The sequence below is a fragment of the Cryptotermes secundus genome, unplaced genomic scaffold (genome assembly GCF_002891405.2).
Source record: "Cryptotermes secundus unplaced genomic scaffold, Csec_1.0 scaffold1064, whole genome shotgun sequence".
NCBI classification, from domain to species: domain Eukaryota; kingdom Metazoa; phylum Arthropoda; class Insecta; order Blattodea; family Kalotermitidae; genus Cryptotermes; species Cryptotermes secundus.
Genome location: NW_019720585.1, coordinates 295793 through 321809, shown reverse-complemented (window position 1 = coordinate 321809; position 26017 = coordinate 295793). Strand labels below are relative to the sequence as shown.

General features: G+C 39.5%; 1 long non-coding RNA gene across 1 annotated transcript; it reads left to right on the top strand.

Annotated features, from left to right (window-relative positions):
- The first annotated feature begins 6554 nt into the window (after positions 1-6554).
- On the top strand, positions 6555-25729 carry LOC111870025. The gene is made up of 3 exons (XR_002843784.2): positions 6555-6632; positions 7376-7651; positions 25483-25729. It is a non-coding gene; the product is annotated as an uncharacterized LOC111870025 (long non-coding RNA).
- The last annotated feature ends 288 nt before the right edge of the window (positions 25730-26017 follow it).

Below are 26017 nucleotides of genomic sequence, written 5' to 3'. Positions count from 1 at the left end.
AAATTGAGGAGGAGCACATGGGTGGCGCGTGGGAAAAGTGAGAAATGGATACAAAATTTTGATTGGAAAAGCTGAAAGGAAGAGACGAACTTTGAAGATACAGGCTCAGAAGTGAGAAGAATGCTCACATAGACATTGAAGGAGATGAGATTGTATATTGGATTCTTCTGGCTTAAGAAAAGGGCCTGAATGCATCTGTTTTGAAGAAGGAAATCGATTTTCGGAATCAATAAAAGGCGGGAAATTTCTATTCTATTGGTCAATTATTAATTATTGTGCAATGTGGAACTGAATTGTTATACTCATATCAGTGGCAGGGCCTCCCTTGCTGGACAGATCAAAGGGTAGGCATCAGACGAAGAGAGACACCAAAAACCAAAACTAATGCCGGAAGCAGCGTCATCAGCAGCGACTTGAAGCACAGAGCAAATGATGCTCGAGATGGTTCAAGTTCGTATAGCAACAGGCGTGACCAGAGTGGTTTGAACGGCTGTTGTACTGCGATGTGGAAAGCAAATGGAAAAACTACCACATTATCACTTTTCCTGGATAGTCTCTTTCCAAAAACAGAAGATCGCATTAAGTGGAGGAACTGTTTTGGAAGAGACTGTGGACCTGTCGTCTGACAGATTACTGATGATGATGATGATGATCAGTGCAGTGGCCTCTTTCACTTTTTCCAATTAAAATTTTGTATGCATTTTTAATTTATCTTACTACGTTTTCTTTTTACTTTTTACACCGTCCATATTCTAGAAATTAAAAAACACGACTTTTCGGAAATGGAGTTGTTTCCTTCCTCAGGATAAGGGGAAAACACTTACTTAGTTGAGCCTCTTAGAAAATCTAATCTCAAGCTGAGCTTGAGGTTATCTCTTTCTAAGGGGCCTAACTGAGTACGTGTCCTCCCCCCTCACTTGAGGACGGAAACAGATCCAGTTTCCGAAACGTCTTGTTTTTTATTTTCTGGAATACCTAATGATGGAAAAAGTCCAAGAACGCAGAAATCCTGCTTGTCCATCGTCAGAACTCTTTAGAAACTATTTTTCATTTGTGATATTAGTGTTGCTTTATATATCAATCACTTAAAAGATAAAATGCTCCACAGGACCACAGACTTGGATGGGTCCTATGGAAGAATGTAAGCAACTGAAAGTGGACATGAGATTTCTAACTTGTAATTTTATGAAGAAAGCAGTCTTCTGGGATTTGGCACCGTGTATATCTGGTGTTAACCGACGTTTCGGAGGAACGTATCGCCTCCATCTTCAGGGTAGAAGAAAAAATATAAGAAATCTGCAAGCGAAGAGACCGTGAGAACCGGTAAAAGCAGACTGGTGACTGCGATACGTTCCTCCGAAACGTCAGTTAACACCATATATACACGATGCCAAACCCCAGAAGACTGCTTTCTTCATAGTCACCGTCGTGAAAGCCTCAAACTTTACATTGTAATTTTATAATCTCTATAAGTCAAATACTTTTATAAAGAGTTAGAATCTTTAACCAAAAAACCTTCAGATTCTAAGTTCTCACGCTGCCGAATATCATGAGTGTAGCCTTCTGAAATGTGACATTAGATTACACGGGAATCACATTCCAGTAGACAACAGCCTTGATCATAAAACTGTTTCGTTTATGTTGGAAAATTTCGACCCATGAACTGTATGAAATTTCTGACACTGTACTTAAGATTCTAATCAACATTTGGCTTTGATTTGCTAACAGGTAATCCTCTCACTTGTCACCTTTGTATTAGCCTCGAACTGAACTAATGGCTCGCGCCATTTGGAAAGGCATCAGGCTGTTCTCCTTTCAGAATAAAAATGAGTTTAAGAGATCAAGACCTCCATATTCCTGTCTCGTAGATTGATTCAAAGCAAATCCCTTCTAACGTGACTTCATGCAAGTCCTAAATACGTACATTGATCCAATATGGAAGTGGGACAAGATTTATTGTCAGATATAACGTGTATCTAATCGTGGTAACATGGACGAACTGTAAGGTAACAAAGAATGTATTTACACAGAACTACGTGTAGATGTCAATTTTATTAGCCCTGCATGTTCCCCGAGACGTATTGTGTGGAATTATAGAGAAAGCCAGTAACACGCTGCTACGCTACTGTAGGGCTTCTTGTTTGTACAATGGCACTCTAATAAAACTGTTAAAAAATTTTCTTCCCTTATATGAATGTCAAAATATTTTTTTTTATCTTTCGTCTAATGAAATATTGTAATCTTATCCTCGAATTAATAAATGTCCAGCGAATATTACTTGCTGGGAGAATTTTGAAAATTTATATTTATAAATTTCAAGGAATCCTATAGTTGTAATACAACGTCAAACAAAACTACACTAATAACAAACAAACGAAGAAAAACCGCAACTATTTATAAAGTTCCATGAAAGGAAAAAAAATACTTGGGATACCTGGGAATAGATGGGAGTTCGGACTAAAATTAAAATATATTATTAGGTATAGACCTATTGCTAAGCGGTGACTCTGTAAACAGTTACCGTCGCTAGGTAACGCGCGCGACTTACACACACGCAACAATGAACAACGAGGTTATACAACCTTTTTCTGAGCAATGGATCGTTAAACACTCGTCTACAACGATATGACCATTGCTGGAAACCATGTTTTCTATTCTGTCCATGCAAAGTGGTTACAAAGAAGATAATTGAGGCAATCCAATTAGTTGAGGGTTGGCAGTCGAGAGTTAAGCTCTGAAGGGAGGCTGAGAAGGGATGGTGCTATAGTCGAGTTGGTAGTTGACAAGAGTTCCATACGGGCGGCTGTAAGAAGAGGACCTGAGCGCGCGAAGCTGAAGAATACCCACTATTAAAGTCGTTGCTAGGAAACGTCTAGCGAAGACCGAGAAGACTAAGCTTGTGCTAGTGGTTTGTAAAATTTGAATACTAGCGATACCACTGCAATTTCTTGTAGTCCCGCGTGGTGCGTATAAGTGATCAATAAATCCAGTCACCAATCCATACCCTGTCTATAATCACCCCTAAATCGTGACAATAACTTAAGAAAATAAAACACGATGGCGTGGATTCGATTTCTGTAGTTCAGAACAAGAAACACTGGGTTGGATATTCTAAATAAATTTACATCTTTTACAAAATGTAGGGAATTTATTTTACCGGCTGAGCAACTACTAGTTTTCCAATAAGGTCTCCGCCCATTTGAATTAGTTAACAATACCAATGAAGAAAGCAGTCCTCTGGGATTTTACACCGTGTATATGTGGTGTTAACCGACGTTTCGGAGGAACGTATCGCCTCCATCTTCAGGGTAGCAGGATAAAAGCAGACTGCTTTTTACCGTTTCTCACGGTCTCTTCGCTTGCAGATTTCTTATATCTTTTCTTCTACCCTGAAGATGGAGGCGATACGTTCCTCCGAAACGTCGGTTAACACCACATATACACGGTGCCAAATCCCAGAAGACTGCTTTCTTCATAGTCACCGCCGTGAAAGCCTCAAATCCAACAATACCAATGTTGGAACTTTCTTAAAACACCATTGACAAAGGGCCAAATGGATAAAGAGGTGCCTAAAATTTAACGGCACGTTTTCTGCAAGAGAATTCCGAGTTACCCTGTGCCTGGTTCACACACCTGACTTATTTACAGCGTCCTCCATCTGCAACGTTTAATGGCTTGCGACATCACGAGAATGACTTTCAGTACATACCGCAATGATATATGGAATAAAATTTAAACATCTGTGACAGAGAATGATTTCCTGAATTCCTGCACATCTCTGCAGCAATGTGTAAAGCATGTACCCTGTGACATTTTACTTGGACTTTATCCATTGTCTGGTTAATATGAGTATATACGATTTATTAATTAATTAAATATTAATTTATTGTAAGAACAAAGGAATGCGTGAGAGAAAGAAATTTTCAAGAGTTAGTCCCTATCTTCCAGCAGCGTAAGGCTTCTGTCTGACAAGGAAGACGGTGTTCAGTCTCCGAAACGTCATTTCAAACAAGATTATAACCATGACTAATGTCCAAAAAGTCGATGCGTTTTTAATAAACCATCGTCACCAACATAAAGAGCATATCTTTTGTTGCCATCAAATATTATCAGCAGGAGCAAAGAACGGAGAATAATTCCAATAAATATCTTGAAGGAAACCAAAATGAAGAGGAACTCAAATTTAGCTGTAATGTTTGTTTAAAATCAGGCTGACCATATTTTACGATTTTTTCTGTCCCGGCAGGTACATTAAGAAATGTGGAAAACAAAGTCCCAGTTTCACAATGTAAAACACAGCTGTACTCATAAAAAACGTGGTAGCCAAGAGAAACAGTTGTTCTGAAACAGCCTGTTATTGATGTACTCTTTCACTGTACATTGTCGTCGGCAAGAACAGAAACGAACGAAATATGTGTAGTTGTTTATTTCACGACATAGTCAGAATTTTAATTATATAAGCTCGAATGGTAAGATTGTTTATGGATGACGAATTAGAAAGGATTTGGAAGGCAAAAAACTTGGTAAGAACTAATGGCCTTTCTTTTGATGACACGTACCGCAAAGAAAACTAGGCATCTAAAAATTCTTCTATTGTTGAGTGTGTATTCTTTGCTGTAGTAATAACTTTACCGAGCCGTTGCCTAGCAATGATAGGGGTATATACAGAGTGTTTCACGACTTTAGGGCATAACTGTAGGTGGTGATTTCCTAGGTCTTTGTGATCAAAAAAGTTCATATAAACATGTACCGATTTTGGACGATTACGGAGTTATGACCGTTTTTTCATTCCCACACACGCCCTCGTGTGAACAGCGTCTGTCAGCTGGCGGGTCGCTACTTTTAGCCAGCTACAGTCAGAGCGTTCTCGTTATCTCGACACTTGAGAGGTACCTAAGGCGTGGTGGGTTGGTATGTCCGGCCACGGCTAGTGTGGCGGCTACTGGTGTTCAGAACAGTTCTCATCTCGGTGCGTCTGTTACGTTCACGATGCCATCTTCATTTTCATTTGAGGAGTATGCAGATATGAGTTTTGTGTACGGGGTTTGTGACGGTAACTCAGTTCTTGCCGTAGCTGAATATCAGCAACGGTTTCCGAACCGGAGAGTGTTTACTGGAATTTACCAGGCATTGCGAGATACCGGTAGACTTCCCGGCGTTCGTATTGCCGCCGAGAGTGGTGTTATTGAAGGCGTCAATGAAGAAGGCATTGTTCGTATGGTACATCGCAGTCCACGTACGAGTAGGCAAAGAATTGCCAGCCAAGTCTCCAGACTTAAGCCCACTGGATTATTGTGTGTGGGGATGGATGAAAGAACTGGTTTACAATGTGAAGGTGGCAACGCTAGATGCTTTGCTCGGTCGCATTCTGGACGCCGCTGACCACATAAGAAACAGTCAGCTGAAGCCGCTACGTGCTACCCGCGCGGTTCACAACCGAATGGCAGCCTGTGTTGCGGCCGACGTTGGCATTTTCGAAAATCAGCTTTAAGCACCAATCAATTCAAATTAAAGGTAATTTCACGAAGTTAACTTTACATTCATACTTTAAATGTATCATGTATTATGCTGGTTTATTATTTTGTTCCGTTTATTGTCAGTAATCGTTACCTTCTATTCTGAGTTTAAAACGGTCATAACTCCGTAACCGTCCAAAATCGTACACATGTTTATATGAATTTTTTGTCACACAGACCTAGGAAATCATCTCCTGCGGTTATACCCTAAAGTCGTGAAACATCCTGTATAGAGCTTTGCTGCCACACCAACCAGTGAGAACCTCCTTAATGTATGTATAGAGCTTTGCTGCCACACCAAGCAGTGAGTTCTCTTGTTCTTAAATTTGAAGAATAGACGTGATGAGGTTGCAACATGTTTACCTCCCCACTCCCTTACATCCCGTCGTCACCTCTTCGAAATGTAAGCCAGATGTGCGAGAGAGGACGTGAGCTCGGAATTTCTTTCGTTCTCAGAGAAATCCACTTGTTTCTCTAATTAATTAAAAAAAAAAGTGGGTGGTTGTGGACGGGAGAGCAGCGGATTCTTGCTGAGTCACAAGTAGTTTGTCCTTCCCAATCGCATTGAAGACATTATAAAGGACAGTTTGTGTAGAGCTGAAAGTTCCATACCGTTCTGTTTCCTGCAGTTATAATAAACAAATATTTCAACCGAACGCATTTGAAACCATTTACTGGATTGATGACGCATAACTGATATTGATTATAGTGCTCGAGGCTTCAGTCTGAGGGTTATACGGAGACGATATCGAGGTCATCTGAACGTATTACAATTTGGCGTGCATTTATTCTGTCCTTCCGTACAAAACCTGAAAATACATGTCAGTTGGCCTCTCTCCTAAATCCCTGACATGATCAGCTACGGGAATATATGAAATGTTAGTTTCAAGGTCACACAACGTTGACCTTAATTTTAAGAAACAAAGGCTGCAATTCGATCTGTTTACTAGGAATATTTGCTTGGCTTTCCTGTTATGTTCTATAACAAGTGTCCTAGCCCAGTTCAGTCTGCTAAGCGCTGTATAAATGTGTGCTCAGCTTTCCGTCAAGCCAGTCACAAGCCACATTCAGCGCTCTCAGGACAACGAGGCGATGTCAGGCTGAAATAAAAGAAAGGTCAGTGGGTGGGTACGCGATTCTGTGAGTTCTTCATACAAAAGTCTGATAGGTAACAAATAATTCTGCATCAATTGTACATTCAACCTAATTCGCAGTTACTTGCCTATCGACCACTTACATAAGCTTACCACGGCACTCTGTTAATAATCTGACACAGTAAAAACACTAGGTTTTTCTGCTTCACTGCATTTGACAAATATTTAACGCTTTTGTAATTATAAAAGTGAATTTCAATGACTGGAATTAATACTAATGTGAAACTGGCGTACACTGACATGAATAATATCAAGTATTTGAAGGAATTAAGGTTAATATTGCAGCTAAACACATGTTCTATGTAAAGGAATTTCCTTATGTTTAATGCATCTTAAATTTATTTTAATTATATATCATGTGATCACATAAATTTCAACAGATTACGTCGTAACTTGTTTACGTATCTCTCTGGTACAGTTTTGTATTCGACAGTCAAGCTATATTCCAACAGAAAAAAAAATTGATTTTGGGCGAGACATGTAGCATAAAAAATTGCTTGCTAATTTTCCTTACAGCTTAGAGTGAAGGTGTATAATAATAACAACATTACCCCCTTATTTACCCCCCCCCCAAGCATCATAAACAATTATATAGTTAAATTACATATAAATGGGCATTGGCATTGCAAAGACACAATTACAAGGCTAATGATAAAGAGAAGTCAGGTATATATATAGGCATTTTAATATACAAAGGCTTTACAGTGCACGGACTGGCGAGTGCCTTCAAGGATAACATAAGTTCCTGCGAGACTGGAAGCTGTTTACGCCCGATAGGAGAGTGGAAGAAGAAGCAGTGATCCAGACAGCGGACAGAGCGGTAGTGGTGGCCGCGTGTGTGCATGTGTGGACAGTGTTGTTTCATTTCTCGTTGTCACCAATGCGGTGACGTACGTTCCTCTCAGTGCATTATTATTGGCAACTATATTTTGCAATAGACACTGTGCCGGAGCAGAAGCAAATATGAGCAGCAACTATAAGGTAATTAACTCCTTACAGTTCTGAAAATTACCAGCGTCACAATTGTGCAACCTGAAGCTTTATAAATATTTACGTGTAATACTAAGAATTATCAGTATAGTTAAAGTGATTATGGAAGGAGTATGTTGGTAATTCGTGAGATATTAATTTTATGAAATTTTATTGAAAATAATTACGTATTATCCAAAATATATCTCAACATTCTCTCACTAGATGTAATATTTGAATATTTCTTGGCATCAAAAGAATTTTAAACTAGTTATTAATATCACGGGTCTTAAAAAAATATATTATAAATTCAATATTCAAAACCGTTTCGGTTTTCTGGATAACAGAATTTAAGAAAATTAGTTCTTCAGTTATATTAATATAGATTTATTTAATATAGTTTTTACTTACTTATTTTATTTCCCTCTTCTAGTGTGACATTATAGTTTCTATTTTTCGTAAAATGAAATTTTTGCTCTAAGCTATATACATTACGAAAGAAATATTTAATAGTAAACGCGGTTTAAATTTGTAAATTGTATCATGCTCTTGTTACAAAATGTATTAGAAGATTACAGGTCAACATGAGAGGTGCTGAGAGCTGAAATAATTTTCTCCAGCTTGTAGGCGTATTCCTTCTATACAAACCCACCATCACGCTTTTGTAGGTTGCCCACAGCGTCAGCAGATGGTTTAGCTGCATTAAGCAACCTACAACTTACCTAAATCATACGTGTAATCAATCATCTAAATTATTTACACTTCAGGTAAGAGTCCTCTACTTTGTGCAATATTTATACATGTGTGTTACTGATAGTGAAATGTATCCGAAATTTTCGCACCCAATAAGCTGAAAGCGCATACAGCATTATATTCCCGTGTTCTTCTTCTTCTGGGAAATATGACTTGCCCTTTCTGCGGCCGAGCTGTGAAATGCAACACGTGACCACAGAGACGCTCCAGGCTGGACATGAATTGTGAAGCTCGTGTGATTTTCTGTATATACCCTTCCATCATCTGCTTGTGCAAGGGAGGTGCATGGATAGTTTGGTAGGAAACGCTGAAGTAAAAGGTCTATTTGCGAGACCTAGGCCTACTAAATCTAGGAAAATAATATTGAAACATGAGGGTGTGTACTGGAGTCGTATCACTAATCACAGCAACAATGGCTTTTGTGAACATGGTAATGAATCCTCAGTTTTCGTTAAATGAGGAGAATTTCTTTAGTTTCTCAACAAAAGCTCTCTTCCATGGAGTCAGGAGGGAATAAGACATTTATGCAAATTGGTGTTGGTGTATTCTGCGCAATGAGATCAGTTACGAAATGAAATCTTGCAAAAATTATTCAAATGTACCTTAGGGATATAGGTTAGGGTGACGTAACCTGAATTAAAATGATGTAAATGGGATACAACGGTGGGATTTTGTGGCGATGGTCACGATTATGGCATCATACCAGTTGAATAACGACCCTTACCGAGCAGATATATATACAACATATATATATATGTGTGTGTGTGTGTGTGTGTGTGTGAGATGTTAACACATTAGACTTACATTCGGGAAGAAAGAATTTCGAATTATACAACGTATATATATATATATATATATATGTGTGTGTGTGTGTGTGTGTGTGTGATGTTAACACATTAGACTTACATTAGGGAAGAAAGAAGTTCGAATGTCGGCAGGGTTAAAATTTGTAAATACTCAGTTTCCTCGTAATTTTTGTCAATGTCTCAGGGAGAATGTTGCACTAGCATTCTCAAAGAGCTCTCAAACGCCTCCTTCCATATAAAAGTAAAAGTAAGTAATGTTCTCTCTGTGCTTAACTAAGTAAGTACTACTTCATGAAGGCGTATGCGGGAGTGGATGTATAGATCCATATTTTCTTGATATCAGCACTAGCCGTAGGTGAGTAGTCAGCTTCACGCCTCTGCCGCTTTAACCTTCATTAGATAGGAGGTTGGGTGTACTCCAGAGCCGGTCTGAACATCGTGGAGAAGAGAAATCTCTTGATTCTACCTGTACTCGAACTCCGATTCCTCGGTAGTCCAGCCCGTAGCCAGTCTCTATACAGACTGAGCTATCCCGGCCCTTCACCTCCTTCCAGGTACTCAGCTATAAACATGCATGATCATTCTCAGTTGTAATTCCATGCTAGGCAAATTCTGCATTTGAAATAATCGTTAAATAACCTAGGAATTGAGTAACATTGACTCTTAGATTATAACGTTGTTACTATTGGTCTACCTGGTTGGTTACGATATTAATTCTATAGCATTTACACATTTCAAAAGACATTGCTTCTTTCCTGGCTGATTCGGCTCGCACAGGGTTCCACTCTCCTACAAGAGCATTTACTTGTCAATTCTCATCAGTTTCCGGATGAATGTCGCTTCGGTTTATTGTAATCTTCTTCCTAATAATGTTTATTCGAAGCAATGTAGAGCAGGAAATTGAAAATTCGCCTTTAAATAAATCTATAAAACATTCTTATCCAAATACTTTGATGTAATTCGCGTTGAAAAGTCAACGGAAAACTCCATTTTTCTTATAAATTATATGCTTTTTCCTACTTCTCACGTTTCGAGTGGCTGAAGCATATTGTGCGGCATCGGTTTGCGGATATATGTTGTTTAGAATGACCGAGGTTTTCCAGCGTTTCGGCAAAAATTTCAGTTGCCATCCTCAAGTGAATTATTTGAGGCTTTTAGCAATTCTTATATCGTTCTTTCATTAGGCAATGTTTCGGAGGTGAAGGGTTGTGAAATAAAGACAGGATAACCAATACAGACCGTAAGTTGGTTAATGAAAAGAGGTGATGAAAAGTTGTTTGGAGTTCAGGTGAGCTTGAGAAGAGGCGACGACAAATGTTTCAATCATGACATGGTTAAAAGAAAGAGACGAAGAAATACGTTTCATCGACACTGTGTTCAGAACAACATGTGATGAAAAGTCTTTTTATTCTCTCCCCCCCCCCCAAAGTGGATAGGAAGAAGATTTCAGTGTTTGTTTGATGAAGGTTGCTCAGCGGTGGATTTGAAGGGAAGTGTTGAAGCCAGGATTTACTTAATCTGTACCTTTCTTTGTGGTCAAAGTTGGCGGGCATTGTGTTATTTCGAAAGCTTGCCTGATGGCAGGTCTGAACGTTGGCTATGGCCTCTGTTGTGCCGAAACAAATTCAGTGGTTTCTCTGTGGAGTGTTAAGCTATTTCTGCCCTCTAACTCTCCAGTCTGATATCGCTCATCTGTTCAGAAGCTCTGACGAATATGCACGATCCTTTTCGCAGATTCGTATCTTCTATACTCCGAATTGTTTAGCCTTCGTTGCTTCCCCTTGAGGGACCTGAAGCCTGACGCCATTTTCTTGAATGATTTCTGAACTTTTGAATGCCTTCTTTCACTAGTAGCCTGAAGATTCGGTCACCGCTGCCTTGGGTGAAATGTATGTATGTTGTGTGGACTGTCTTGTTGCTTTGTTGGCGCAAGTGGCCTTGGTTGTTCTGTTTATGCTCTGGATGGAATATCCATTTTCTTCTTCGGAGAATGCACTTGGCATGTTCAGCGGCCTGGTTTGACTCCTGCGTTATTCATTGACGTGGTAATGACCCATCTCATAAAAAAAAATATGCGGTGTGAGGTTGCCTGAAGGATTGTGTCTATGTGGGTGGGACTTCTGCCTTTGGCGTACACCAAGCAGTTGTACAAGCATCTGTTAAACTGTTACGAACTGGGTCAAAATCCGAAGCCTGAGGATGGGCACCCATTGCACACGGCCAGGAAACTAATTACAGAAAATGTTATGCTATAATGTCCACGGAGCACAGCCCTCGTTGATAAACTTATAGTCGATCAACTGGTCAAGAAATTAAAACACTTCTATAAAAGCTGGAAGGTCACTACCGTACTGACAAGTTCCTATTGTTGGTCCCTAGAATAAATTCGGTCAACACACCTTATGTTTCATTTGTTGAAGATCCATATTAATAATATCCTACCCTTTATATCCAGGTCTCCCAAGTCGTCTCTTATATTAGAGTTTCCTGAAATGGCTTCTGTACACACTTCTCGTCTCTCATATGGGTACCAAAACTTGAGCCTAATATTTTATAAAACAGCAGCAGAACAATTTTTAGCCTGTTCGGAACACTACCCTTTGTTCTGTTGCCTCGTACTCCAGAATTCTGCACGGTCGCGAAACTTATATTATTGCCACTGTGTCTAAATTTTCTCTCAATATTTATATTTATAATAATAATCAAAGAATAATTTTAAAAAAAGTTACGGATCCAAACCTTTCTTCTTCAACCTCTGATTAATAGACTGTGGAAGAATTATAGTAGCGAATAAGATTTTCTAGTAATGATGCCAACGTTTATGACAAGAGCTCTGTTTATTTCTGGCTCTACGTAGTAGAGGATTCCCGTGGCATAGAACTGGTGGCGGCGTCCTTTTCTAAGCGACCGTTTCCTATCAAAGGAAAGTAGACGAGTAGACCTTCTCAGACCTACTTGTTGTATCGAGCAGTAGGAGTAACATTTCCAAATAAATATAGAAAAGAACATGCAATTAGATTGAAAGCTGCTGATTGCTGGTGTAAAATTCTGTGCCCATGGTTGATAATAATTACGTCACTAAGTCACGAGTACAAGAATGTGCGGATGTGATCTACAAGACTGCAGGCAATTACCGAATTTCCTGTTACCTTGTCTCGCTCCTTGTTCCAGCAATGTCCGGCCGTGATCCTGGTTACAACTTTTGCAGACTGTTTATTCTTGCCAAGCAAGCCAAGTTCCGAAACTGGAATTCTCAACGTCATTCCAGTTGGAGGACCAGTTTGCCTCGCAGTGTGCCCTGACAGTGGCGGATATATATTGTGCATGAAATACTGTGAACAATATTATCTTGGGAGCTGTCTAGAAAATTAATTGCTTCTAATCTCTGAAGCACTGAAATTCTATGATCGAAATAATTTATTATTTTTAATTATCACAGCTGATATTTATATGGCGAAATAAGGAGACGGGAAGGCTAACATGGTAACGGTAGCAAGGCTCCTTCGAAGTTAAAAGTATCTTATTTTCCTGTGAATGCAACTTTGTCATTTTACTGTCGATCTTGTCGTATATTTATATGATTGGTTCTCTGAAACGTTTGTACCTTTCTAGCAAACTACACGGCAACACATTCCGGAAGAGAGTAATCTTCATTGTTGTAGCTTTCTTGGCCAGACAAATTCCTTAATGTACGGTTGCTGTTCATTGTATTTGTCTTGGGTAACTACATTTCGTTTCGACATAATGGAAGATATTTTTATGAATTCATTCGTAGAGTTGCGGATTCGAATAAGACCTGGAAGCTAATATTTTAAATTAATCTACATTGTATTTATAACAAGAAGTCCACCTCTCAGAAAGCACACTGAGATTCAGTTTAAAGACCAGATGATCACTCTTCCATAGAAAAATTATCGAGGTTTTGTTCTGAAAATAACACGAAACTCATAAATATAGAATGTGGCCAAAATAAATAATTTTCTAATGTTAAACCAGATATACGTGGTCTGACAAAGTTAGCGAACTCATCGCGGTAAAATTGCTACATAGCTCCTTGCTGAATATCACAATAGTCGCCTTCAAAGCACTCCCCTTGAGAAGCTATGCACCGATGCCAGCGCCTAGTCCACCCTTCAAAACGATTTAGGAACTGGTTTTGTCGAATGGCCTTCAAACCTGACGACGTGTTATACTCCTGATGTCATCAATGTCATCAAAATGTCTTCCTTTTAATATCTCCTTTAACTTCAGGTACAGAAAAAAACCATTGCGGGCTAGATTCGATGGATAAGAGGGTGTTCCAGCGCAGTTATTTGTACATAATATTACTGTTGCTCTTTGACGGTTAAACTGTCAGGTTTAAGGGAAAGTTGAAGCCAGAGAACAGAATACAGAAATATATAATTAGGATCATGGATTTGTTCTCAATATTGCTCTATTGAGCTGATCAGGCTTAATCAAGAAGTTGGGTACGTCGAATTATATAACACAAATAGGCCCTACAAGATAAGAACATAAAGTTAAGGTTTGAAAAATTTATGAAAAAGACGATTATTGGAACTTCTATGGATGGGTGTACTATGCTGCAGTCAATATTAAGGATTGTTTATGTTACGATGATAAAGACAAGCACGGCGTAAAGTTCAGTTGACCAACATTCAGGATGATGAACTTAGTAAAACAATAAGGGTAAATCACATCTACTCAGGGAACTGTCTACAACAAACAAGTTATTTGCTTAGTTATACGTGTGTTACTTTATTAAAACTGTCTGGCTTTTCCATTAATATCCTATATGCATTTCCTCGCCTCCTCCAATTGTGCTACATGCTCTGCCCACCACATCCTCCTTGATTTGATCATTCTAATTATACTTGGAGAAGAGTGAAAGTTATGAAGCTCTTCATTATGCAGTTTTCTCCAACCACCCGTCACTTCATTTCTCTTGGTTCCAAATATTCCCCTCTACACCCTGTTCTCAAACACCCTCAGTCTATGTTCATCTCTTAATGTCAGAGACCAAGTTTCATACCCATACAGAACCACAGGCAAAATTATACTTTTTATATTCTGATTTTTACGTTTTTGGACACCAGACATAATATTTATATCGCACAATCCTGTTTCCTCTTTCACGGTAAATGTTTTCCTCGAAAGTTTTACCTAAATTAAGAACGCATGAAAAAGGTGCTAATTTTTAATATTGAAAAAATAAAAATAGAAGGGTTGCGTCCACGGAGCAAGCTAACCCAGAGGGTTACAGGAAGTTGTTCATGTACAACGTTTTGTTAACTTTATTAACAATTCAGGATAAACACTCTATGTCAGACTTTCTAGAAACGGTTCGCGAAACTGAGTATGCATACCTTCTGTTGTCTCTAACGCAACGCGTCCGCAAGTTCGCCTGATACTGACCTCGTAGTCATCATAAAGCGAGAATTTAAGCAAAGCAAAGTCAGAAGTTGATTGTTGCTTATCGAGTAGTAATATTAACGTGAGATCTAAAACGGCTTGAATTAAGAAATGTGTATGTTCTTAAATCGCATTAAACAGAGACTGAGTTCAGTAAAACGAGTACAAGTCAATGAATGACTATGTGTCCTTGTTTTATGTATTTTTTACAGTACCTCCTTCTCTATTTCATGTCATTGGCTTACATTTTGTAGTAGGATTAATTTTCAAGTACTTTCACAAGCGGCGGCTGTATTTTCGAAACTGAGTCGTCTGAAGGATAAAGCTATACATTAATTCATTTCTTCAACAGATAAAAGAGAGAACGTTGTATAGGTGTGAATAGGATAAAGCAAAATATGAAACAGGTGATGATAAGGACACGATATGAAATATATTCCAATAAACTTTAACGGTCCTTTGCACTTGTGTCATTAAAAGATACAGTTAGAACAATTGTGAAGATGTCCCAACAATACAAGATCTATGGCCCTCGCACAAAATGCTGAAAAGAAAAATTCCATTGCTTATAACCGACACAAACCAAGAGCTTAAATCTCTGTAATCATAAAATATATATACTTAAATTTCATGCAGAATTCCCACACTTAGGCCCATTGTTCTTGTTTTTACTTTCTGTTACGATATCTTTCCTTTATAGAGAACATGAAATCGGTGCCAACATAGAGGGCTACCGCCACTGACTGGACGGTTTCGCTAAGTTCAGGGTCAACAGGTCTAGTGCAAGAAAATTGGTCAGTCGATTCCTTGACGCCGTCAGCCAACAGCGATGTCGGCTCTTGCCCAAAGACCAATTCAAGGCCATTTCATTTCTCTCTCACGCTTACTTGCAGTTCTTCTTGCATACTTTCTTTCGCATGCACGTATTAAGAAGCATACAATTACAACATTAGTTTTCTCACAACACGATAGCCTCACGCAATTATTTCCTATTCATTTTACAACAATCCTTCAACAAACTGCGGGGTTTCATTCCTCGAAGACACCGAAGTTTTTAAAACAGCAGTTGGCAAGAACAAGGTCTTGTGGTAAAGTGGGGTGTGAGGAATCCGAGGTACTGCTGACGTTTAATATGACCTACGTTGCTTGTCTTCGACTAAATCAATCACGTTTAAATATAACACGATGTTAGATATAAAATATTGTCTGGTGTAGGGAGGTACTAAAAAAAACTCCGTGGCTTCAGTCCGCAAGCGAACGATACCGACCGAGCGACCGCCACTTGAAGGCGAAGTTAGTGCCAACTTCAGCGAAGAGAGGGCGTGTAGGAAGGTACGCGTGGCGAAAATGACGGGTTCTAGTTCGGATGATTGGATTTACTGGCACTTCTGTTACAACTTCTCCTAATTACAGTCAATACAGCGCTACTGTTGATCTACACAATTTACAGTTCACCGTTACACGCGCTCTAGGATTTTCTGTTTCCAGTAGTCGTCTCCTAGCAACGGATCTCAATACAGGAAATATCGCTTCAAATCACTATGAAGTCTTCTTGTGTTGAATCACCCCGTACTCCTCTGACCCAATCTGAACTCAATCTTCATAATTCATGCTCCATTCTCGTCCTTGTACTCTCAACTACTGAACCCTCCTGGACTCTCCACTGACTTAAGCTTAAACAGGTCTCCCTTACATAGGCGTCGCACCGATAACACCAAAAACAAGTCACATGATAACTAGTATTTTGGAATGTGACGTCATTGAGCCTGCGCGGAAATCTGTTTAGAGAGTCGTTGCGTAGAAGCGGGCTGCATTACCTCGTTGTTGTATTGTTGCGTACTTGTATCGCGTCTATTTATCGGTCCGTTACCTAGCAACGCTCTAACCATCCACGTTAGAATATAAAAGTTATAGAGGCGGGCATCTCAATGATAGCATAAATACCTATTGTTGATTTTATTACAGCTCTGCCCTTGAAACCACTGATACGTTTCCCTGTGCACATTACAATTAAGTAACGTAAAGGTAATTAAACCAAATATCAGCGACGGCAAAACTCGATGCAGATGGAAAATCGCAGAAAGTTGCAACCCAAGATCAGCAAAATCACAGTAGGTCACGTGTACAGCCTCTCATCCGACAGCTATCTTCATAATGACCTTGCTTCTCTTGGCATGCGCATATGAAATTCTATTAACAGCCATTATAATAATTGTGACGTGTTATCTTACACCCATCGCCGCGACAACCGCTACGATCGGAAGGCTCACGTCCACGACAAAGAATACGTGGAAATTGTGAAGTTCCCACGGCGACAAATTGCAGCAACGAATTTTCGTTGAGTAATAACGAAGAAAAGGAGACACGGTATAGAATTTCCGTGACAATAAAGGGTTCGATGAGTAACAACTAATTGTTAGAAGCACTGAGAATGGTGTTCGCTAAGAGGTTCGAAAAACTCCGAAATAATGGGTTGAAGGCATTCGCCGAGAAACTTGAATTCTAGCGATCGTCCAAGACAGTGAAGTTCTGCCGTCGAGCATAGTTGAACGAAGTCGAGAAGCGACTATAGCAGAAGGAGTAATTGTGACACTGTAAAGTGTATGATTGTGTAAAAGTGAGCGTTCAATAAATATTCGCTAAATCCGAGACCTAGGTAAAGTTATTTGTCGCGCCGCATAGGCAACACGCTACAATATATTTCCTATTCTACTATGTAGCGTTCATTATTTTTAGTCGTGGTTTCACAAAACATTAATTTTCTTCCAAATATAATTTAATTTGCTTCACATTATAAGTCGGGGAAAGTAAGAATTGTAGGCAAGCCCAAAATTACAGTTAAAACGCTTCAAAAGATGTCACTAGATATACCAAGGGCCGGATAGGATAATATTAAAATTGATAAGACTTCTATTGTGTTAGTTGGGGGAAAATCAAATACGATCAAAACCCCAAAACTATATTAAGCGCTAATCCGATATGGGTCTATAAATAAACTTCGAAAAATTCAAGCGTGTGTCAAGGTTTTATTAGCAGAATAAACGTCAAACACTGGGGTTTTGGGTTCTAATCCCAATCAGGCCATGGTTGTTTGCATGAGTTTTTCTGCGTGTGTTGTCTTGTATAGAGAAAGTACCGGCGTTGAATTGGCTAATCCCCGCCTAAGGAGTCCTACCGACTGTCTGTATGATTAAGAAGCTGTAAAGAAAACAAGGTTCATCATGGACTTAGAGCCCACAGATTATTTTAATACGTCCTTCGAAAATGAGGCAGAGTTCAGAGACGCACCTAACCAAAACTACTTCAATGGAGATGTAGAAACAAATACAATTCGGAAATATTTAGCACAGCTCAATTCAGAATGCTTTATGTTACTGCACCGCCATTGTTGTGTTTAAAGCTTGAATTATCTCCCGCTGTCATATTTCCTTTTAGCCACGCCTCTTCTACGTATTAATTCATCGTAAACACATATATTTTACTTCTCTCACTAATTAAAGATAAATCTGGTTTGAGTTAATGACTTTATTATTTCTATTATTATTATTACTAACATAATTTTGATCTTTGTCACTTTTTTAATCCGCTTAGTAGGAGGGTGGAGTCCATCTGGGTCCACTCGTCACGGCGGCCACTGATTGGACTACTGTAGCCTGCCCCGTGTGATTATGATGATGGAGAATTTGATGGAATGAAGATTGGCAGGGGAAACCGAAGTACTCGGAGGAAACCCGCTCCAGCGCCACCCTTGTCCACCACAAATCCCACTTGACCCGGGATCGAACCCTGGCCGCCCCGGTGGGAAACCAGCGACTAACCGCTTGAACTCTGGCCCCTTCCTCTTGTCAGTGTTACTAATTTATTATCATTACACAGGTCTTAAAATTACCCGCTTTTGAGCTTTGTGTGTGTTTGTTTCATTCTTTCACTCGGGCTCACTCTGTAATTTGCCCTTTGGCTGTTGAGCTAGCAAGCAGATAAAAACGAACTAAATTGAATTGAATTGAACTGAATTGAACTTAATTCAATTATTATTACTATTCAACTTCTCATCCTCCGAATGTATGTTCATGTTATACATTACGTTAATTAGGTCTAAAGTTGAATACGCATTTGTAGTATGGAAATCTATTACATCTTTTTTTTCATTGGCGTTACAACCCTCATTAGGAACTAGGCCTACCTCCATGAAACTCTCTTTTTCGGTTCGGTTTTACTAAACCTTAAGACATACGGTAGGACTCCTTGGGCGGGTGATCAGCTCGTCGCAAGGCCTCTACCTGTACACAAACACAGAAAAACGCACACAAACATCCATACTCTGAGTTGGATTCGAACCCACGATCCCGGCTTCCAAGCGAGCGAAGACAGTACATGCCTTATACCGCTCGGCTACCGTGACCGGCGAATACGCATTTGCAGTATGGAAATCTATTACATCTACAGATACGGAAACAAACCGGGAAGCACTCAGAAGAATATTCCATCCCTCTGATTTAATTGCTTGTTCCCTCACTTCGATTACAGCTGTTCTCCTGCTTTAGATCAATTAAAATTGAACATCTTGCAAAAGAGTATGCATCACATTGACGAACTGTTTCTTACTTTTTTGCTTTTTGCTTTGTGTTGGTCTTCAAGTTCCTGCTCGGTATATGAGAGAGTTTTCCGTGTCCCTTGTCTGCTCTTCTATTAAGAATTGTCCTTCCGCTGGATGCGCTTCGGCTGTTCATGTTGTTTGTAGGGATGCTGATTTATTTGGGTCAAAATCTCTGTCTCTTTAATATATTTTATAACCTGTACCCTTAATTAATAATTATTAAAATATTCCTTTGCTCAGTGTTAGTGTACGTTATTTTTTATCTTCTTATTGTGTGATGTTTGTCCATGCGACACCAATTGGGTCGTTATTGACTAAATGGCACATGTTGTTTGAATGAATGAATGAATTAATGAATGCATAAGGGGTGGACCACAGTTATCCAGTCCTTGCACTGCCACCTTAAATGATCTATTGTTTCCCCTTTTGATTAGCTTTTTATTAATCCACCACTTAAAACAAAACATGTGACTTTTTTATGGGGGGGTCATGGTAGTCGCTTGGTTCCATGAAAAACTGGCCCAGGTACATGTTGCTTCGATTTTTTGTTTATTTATGTCTTTTTTATGTCCCTTTACTTGCGATTATATTAATAACGGCCTTCGGATTGTTGAGCTGTTATAAAGTTAATTATTTTTATTATAATTCTTCTTATTCATAGCTTTAGCTCTTTTTGTGTGCGGACGTGTTTGTGCTGTGCTCCACTTTTGCTCCGCTGAAGTGGCTTCAGCCTAGTGTTGTCAGTTGTGTGCTCGGCGCCTACGATGACTACATGAAGGATGTTTGCTTGATGCGTGCAAAGACCTTTTATAGCAAACAAAAATTTCTTATGTGGTGTGGACCCAGTGCCTCCCGCTTTCACCTAGGCTGTCTCCAGTTTAGTGAGACTGAATACACCAACTTCACGAATTCTGGGGTCTGCTGTCTCCGTTGAAACCTTGCGATCGCAAGGAGTGACTACATGCCGGCGAGACCATATTCCTCGTCGACATCAGTTCTTCCCAAGAAAGTTGTTTGACCTGAGAGAACATTAGATTTGCCTCCAGTGTTCGATAGCAACAAATACAAGATACTTAGTGTCCAGCTGGAGACAGAAAGTCTCGTAGAAATCCTGCTGGACGGTGTATATAAACAAGTGAGGATATCGCAGTTCTTAAAAGCGACAATGTCTCAATTAAATCGTAAATTAGTAAATCATATGAAAAATATGATCAACCTCAAGGATCGTTGTTCACCAAGGTCGTTCTACAGGCAGACATGGAAATCGCTGACTCAACTAAAGCGGTCCCAAGTCGGAATCCTGTCAGGAACTATGCTACAGCTGCAATTTCTGAGTCTTCACATATTGCTTCACCTTCAAAAGAATCTGCTGAATGAGGATTTACCTTGGGCAGCGCCTCAGTTGAGCCTTCGTCTAAGGTTTCTTCTGTATAGGAAGGCCAGTGGTTTCAAACTATCGCCTTCAGAAAGAAAACAGCCACTGCTGCCCCTGTGACATATACTGTTACACAACGTCAGTAGCTTCTTATGGTGTGCGGAACTCTGCTCTTCTGCCAATTATTTCAAAGAAGGAAACATTAAAGGCTCTTTTCCTTTCAAGTTTTAGTCATAAAGTCACTGCTGACGTTATTAAGTGATTTCCGAACAGAAATTAAGCTCAAAGAAATGTCTCTGCATCACCTCCTTTCATGTCTCGGAAACTGAAGATAAGTCTTCATTCGTCAATATCACTAGTGTTTGGCTTACGGTGTGTCTCATTGCTCCTTTTTACGGTAAACTGGCCCCTGATCAAGTGTAATCCTCATGTAAACACGTCACTGGGGCACGGCTCTCCCCAGTAGTTCTAATCGGGGGGATGGTGTCAGTGATCCATCTGAATAATGGTTTCGAACTCCAGTGATTTCGGTATTTCTTATCAAAATATCAGGGGAATTAGAGACTAATGTAGTGGGTTGAAGGACAATGTTTGCGCTTCTAACCACAACATTTACTGCCTTACTGAAACCTGGATAAACGAAAAGACCTGGCATCTTATTCTGTATTTCGCACTAGCTGAGACTATTTAAATTCGCACACAAGTCGTGGAGGTGGAGTTTCAAGTTTATTTCAAGGTGTCATGCGGAGGCATGGCCTTGAAAATGGTGAAGAATATGTATGGTTTTAAATTGCTCTCAGTGACAATTTCAGTCTACTAATAAGAAATCATTATTTTCCTCCTGATTGTAGTGTCACAATTAGTGACAATTACTTAAACTTTTTGAATTTAAATGCATATCAGTATCGAGTAATTAATACGCGATATTAATGTACTTAACTATGACTGGATTAATGGCGCGCCACTTCGCAGTTATTACTGCAATAAACTCAAGGAAATTCAATTCACATGGCCACCTACTTAATTTGTTTCATTATTTATATTTTTGCTTCTCCAGATAGTCTAAATTTTTTTATATTATCTTAATTCTTCCAAAGCTGGAGCACGTGTCTGTTGTCAGGAATAAACTTACTTTAGCAGATTCTAATAAGGTGGAAAACATAAAAAAAATTTGCAAATTTATGCTATAATCAATTTGTTTAACCCAATTCCTTTTGTAATTATGAATCAATGTCAAATAATTTACATTTTAAAACGCTTTTTATTCCAGGCAAAAAAAAACCTTGCTCTTTATTTCTTATTTAAGTTTTCTAGAACAAACTTTACTCTTGTTCTGTTATGGCTATTGTTGGTCTCCGCTCACGCACTAAGTAAATTAGAGCCTCTTTCACCTTGAAAGTCAGTAATATTTCAATACTTAGTCCTTCAACAAGGTGCGTCACAGCTGCATACAACATCTGCAGATCTCTGGACGTTTCAAATTAACATAACGTCTCCGTTGAGGTTACATTTTCCTTGCTTAATCCAACTGAATTAAGTCATTATCGTGTTACATATATTGTTTTATCGCCTAGTGTTAAGTTTTGGTCTAGTTCTAGTTCTAGCTTTAGTCTAGCTTCTGTTATGCNATACGTGTACTTTCAGTGTTTACGTGTTACAGACCAATCGCTGTCAGCAAATAAATAACTTGAATAAAGGAACGAATTATTATTATTATTATTATCCTCTGAAAATCTATGCTATTCATTTCTTAATTAAATATTTATGTTTCATTCCTCAATTCGTAATAACACTTAGTTTAATGATAATGAAATTATTATTACTGTTATAATTATCACTTATTTATTTGTTTACTCTTACTTTTATTCATTATTATTTCTTCCAAGTACTTACCTGTAATTTGTATTTGACTTTTAATAAGTTTGTCTATAATGTAATTCATTCATCTGCTCTGTGCTGTGTCTGTAATTGGCCTTGCGGCTGTTGACTCGGCACATTAATAATAAAGAATTGAATTATTGTTATTATACTCATCCCTAGAATGTTATTGTCACGTGTCCTGGTAACGGGACAAGAAGTTGATGAGCTCTGGATTAGATGATGCGATTTATTGGACAAGTTGTTCACAATTACAATTGCTCAAAATCAGCGACTTCCGCACGATGCAACCTGACGAGTCTGTCGTCTCTCGAATTTTGTCTTCACACGTTCTTCTGTATTGAACTGCTATTCTTGTTGGCATATCTTTGTTGCTTCTTCCTTGGTTCTTAGCTCTGTTGGTTCCTTCTGCTCTCAGCTCTGCTCCCTTCGCCTTTCTTCTGTTATATTCAACACCTTGTTCATGGGTTCCGTTTCGCCTTTTCGATGCAGCGGTAGTTAATGTATTCGTTACCGCGGAAACTGCACTAGTTCTGGTTTTCAGTTCCGTGCTAACGGGCTCTTATATGTGAGTTTTCGCGTGAACGTGTTTGTCACTCGGACAACGATGAAGGAAGTGACTACCGAGTCGTTGTCTAGCAATGGACGCCAGCTCTGACTCAGTTATATCGGCTTTTAGGTGGCACGCCAAAATATTATGAATTATATTTTATCCTAGTTAGAGTTAAAGCTCGGGGCACGCGGTAACGTAGTTGGTTGAGACATTATGCTACGAGCCGGAAGGTTGCGGGTTCAAGTCCCGATGGGATCACTGGATTTTTTCAATTGACCTAATCCGTCCAGCCTCACTATGGCCCTGGGGTCGACTCAACCTCTAACAGAAATGAGCACCAGGAGTATTCTTGGAATATTCTTGGCGGTAAAGGGCGGCCGACGCTTAGGGCTTACAAACTTGCTGCCATTTATGAGCCAATTGTCTTGGAAATTTGGGAACCTCAACATCTCACAACCCTATGGGCCTCCACGGCCTGCTACAAGGATAGCTTTACTTTACTTTTACTTAAAGTTTACTTTTTAGATTTGAAACTTAAATAGGCCTCTGTTGCTCGGAATTCCTTTATATTGACTGGTGCTAACGAACTGGAAGGAATCCAGAATTAGTTTGCAGCTCGTGTCTTTGTCCAGGGTTCATTATATTTATGCTTTTTTTTTTCNGTCGTCTTGACAGATTACTGATGATGATGATGACCACAGCCCCACTGGGCCTAGGCCTACCTCCATGAACTTCTCCGTTCACTTCGGTTTTTTTAGATCTTAGACATTCGGTAGGACTCCTTGGGCGGGTGATCAGGTCGTCGCAAGGCCTCTATCTGTACACAAACACAGAAAAACGCACACAAACATCCATGCCCTGAGTGGGATTCGAACCCACGATCCCGGCTTCCGAGCGAGTGAGGACAGTGCACGCCTTAGACCGCTTGGCTACCGTGACCAACATATTTATGCTTTAGAATAGTTAAAACTGCTGTTCCTTGTTCAAGTCTTCCGGAAACTACTGATTCTCGAGGTCCTGCATGTACATTAGAGACGTTCCTATAAATACAAATATGTTCAGTGCCAAATTTCAGGAATTTCCCTCCTGCAAGGAGCTCTTCAGTGGCTATAATGTTGTTTCTGGCAACGTCTGCATACTTGCAAAACAAAGCTGTTTCTCTTAATCACTTTTATAATGGCACGTTCTTATTTATTAAATATTAATTGCATTGAAGACGGCTATACACGTATTTCTTTACTCATCGCATGTGGGATAGTGTGACTGATGGTCACTCTCTACATGAGTAAAGTTGCTTTGTTCTTTCTTTTATTTTTGTGTGTATGTTTTGTTTTACTTCTCCTTGCTCATGCATACTGTACAACTCTGCTTTCGGTTTCTAAATAAGAGCATAAATTGACAATTAATCGAAGTGAATTGAAACATTAACAGAAGCAGCAGTAGTAGTAGTAGCAGGAATGGTATCAGTAATGAAGTAGAAGTAGTAGATAAGCAAATATTCAGTCTACTTAAATTAAAATGTAAGCACAGTAGATCATTGAAGGTCACAGTGCGGGGGCCGGTTATTATGGCCCACCCCTTACATACATTACATTAAAATGTAGTGGTATAGAAGTGGCGGTTTTTCGCACTGAGACGGAGTTACTCACTTGCGAAGTTGCTAATTGGTGCTATCTGCTTGCCTGCCCACCTACCCATCTGTCTGTCTATCTATCTATCTATCTATCTATCTATCTATCCATTAATGGCTCAACAGCCCTCTGTTGAACGTTGGCCGCTTTTTTTTAGTTCCTTTATCCTTTACACAGTCAGTAGGACTCCGTGGACGGGGGATCAGCCAGTCGCAAGACCGCTACCTGCATGCAAGACAGAACAAACATAGAATATACGCACACATCCATACCTTCAAGTGAATTCTAACCCACGACCCCAGTGTTCGAGCGAACGAAGACAGTTCATGCCTTAGACAGCGCGGCCACTGTGTTCGGCGGTGCGACATATCAGCTAGCGAAATTATTAACGTTATTATGCACACTGCCATGAGTGAAGACCAGTAAGGGCTAAGGATAATTTTGTATATAACTGGTGAGTCATGAATTTGAGGGAAGACCCAAATCGTGCATTACTGGAAGTTACTGTTCAGTATTCTCTTAGACGTACCCTAGATAACCTCTAGACTAAATAGTTTGTCACTGCACGTCTCATGAATGAGAAGTCTCCTTGTTTAAATACTTATTCAATTTAAAGATTACTTATTATAACAATTTAAGCGAGCTCAGTATTTGGTGGAAAGAGGCGTGCGCTCGTACAGGTCTGTAAAATTATTAGCTTCAGTCTTACGTGTTGAGCACTGCCACGATAATTTTGAGAGGTATTATTTAGTGTTTTATGTTACGATTCGCTGTGATAATTGATCACGTAATATTATATAGGGTCTGTTTGCTCATAACGTAAATGTAATTGTTGCAGGTGTATCTTATTGTGGCTGTGATCCTGGTCTGCACGACTGCAAGTCCCATAAGGGTATACTCCGGCACTAGGATGTTACCCATCAGGCCTCCCACACCTACACCTAGATATGAGGTCCCATTTCCGCCGATACCTCCTGCTCCAGTGTACGAGGACTCGGAACCAGAAAACTCAGTCTACACATTTCCGTTTAAGTTTGGGTACCGATTGAAACCCCTTAAATCCCACGTAAGTACACAGGAGGCTCAGTATCGACGAGAACTTCTCGCTTAACTGCACGTAAGTACACAAGAAGGGCAGTATCGACGAGAACTTCTCGTTTAACTGCACGTAAGTACACAAGAGCCGCAGTATCGACGAGAACTTCTCGTTTAACTGCACGTAAGTACACAAGAGACTCAGTATCGACGAGAACTTCTTAAATCCCACATAAGTACACAAGAGGCTCAGTATCGACGAGAACTTCTCGTTTAACCGCACGTAAGTGCACAAGAAGCGCAGTATCGGCGAGAACTTCTTAAATCCCACGTAAGTA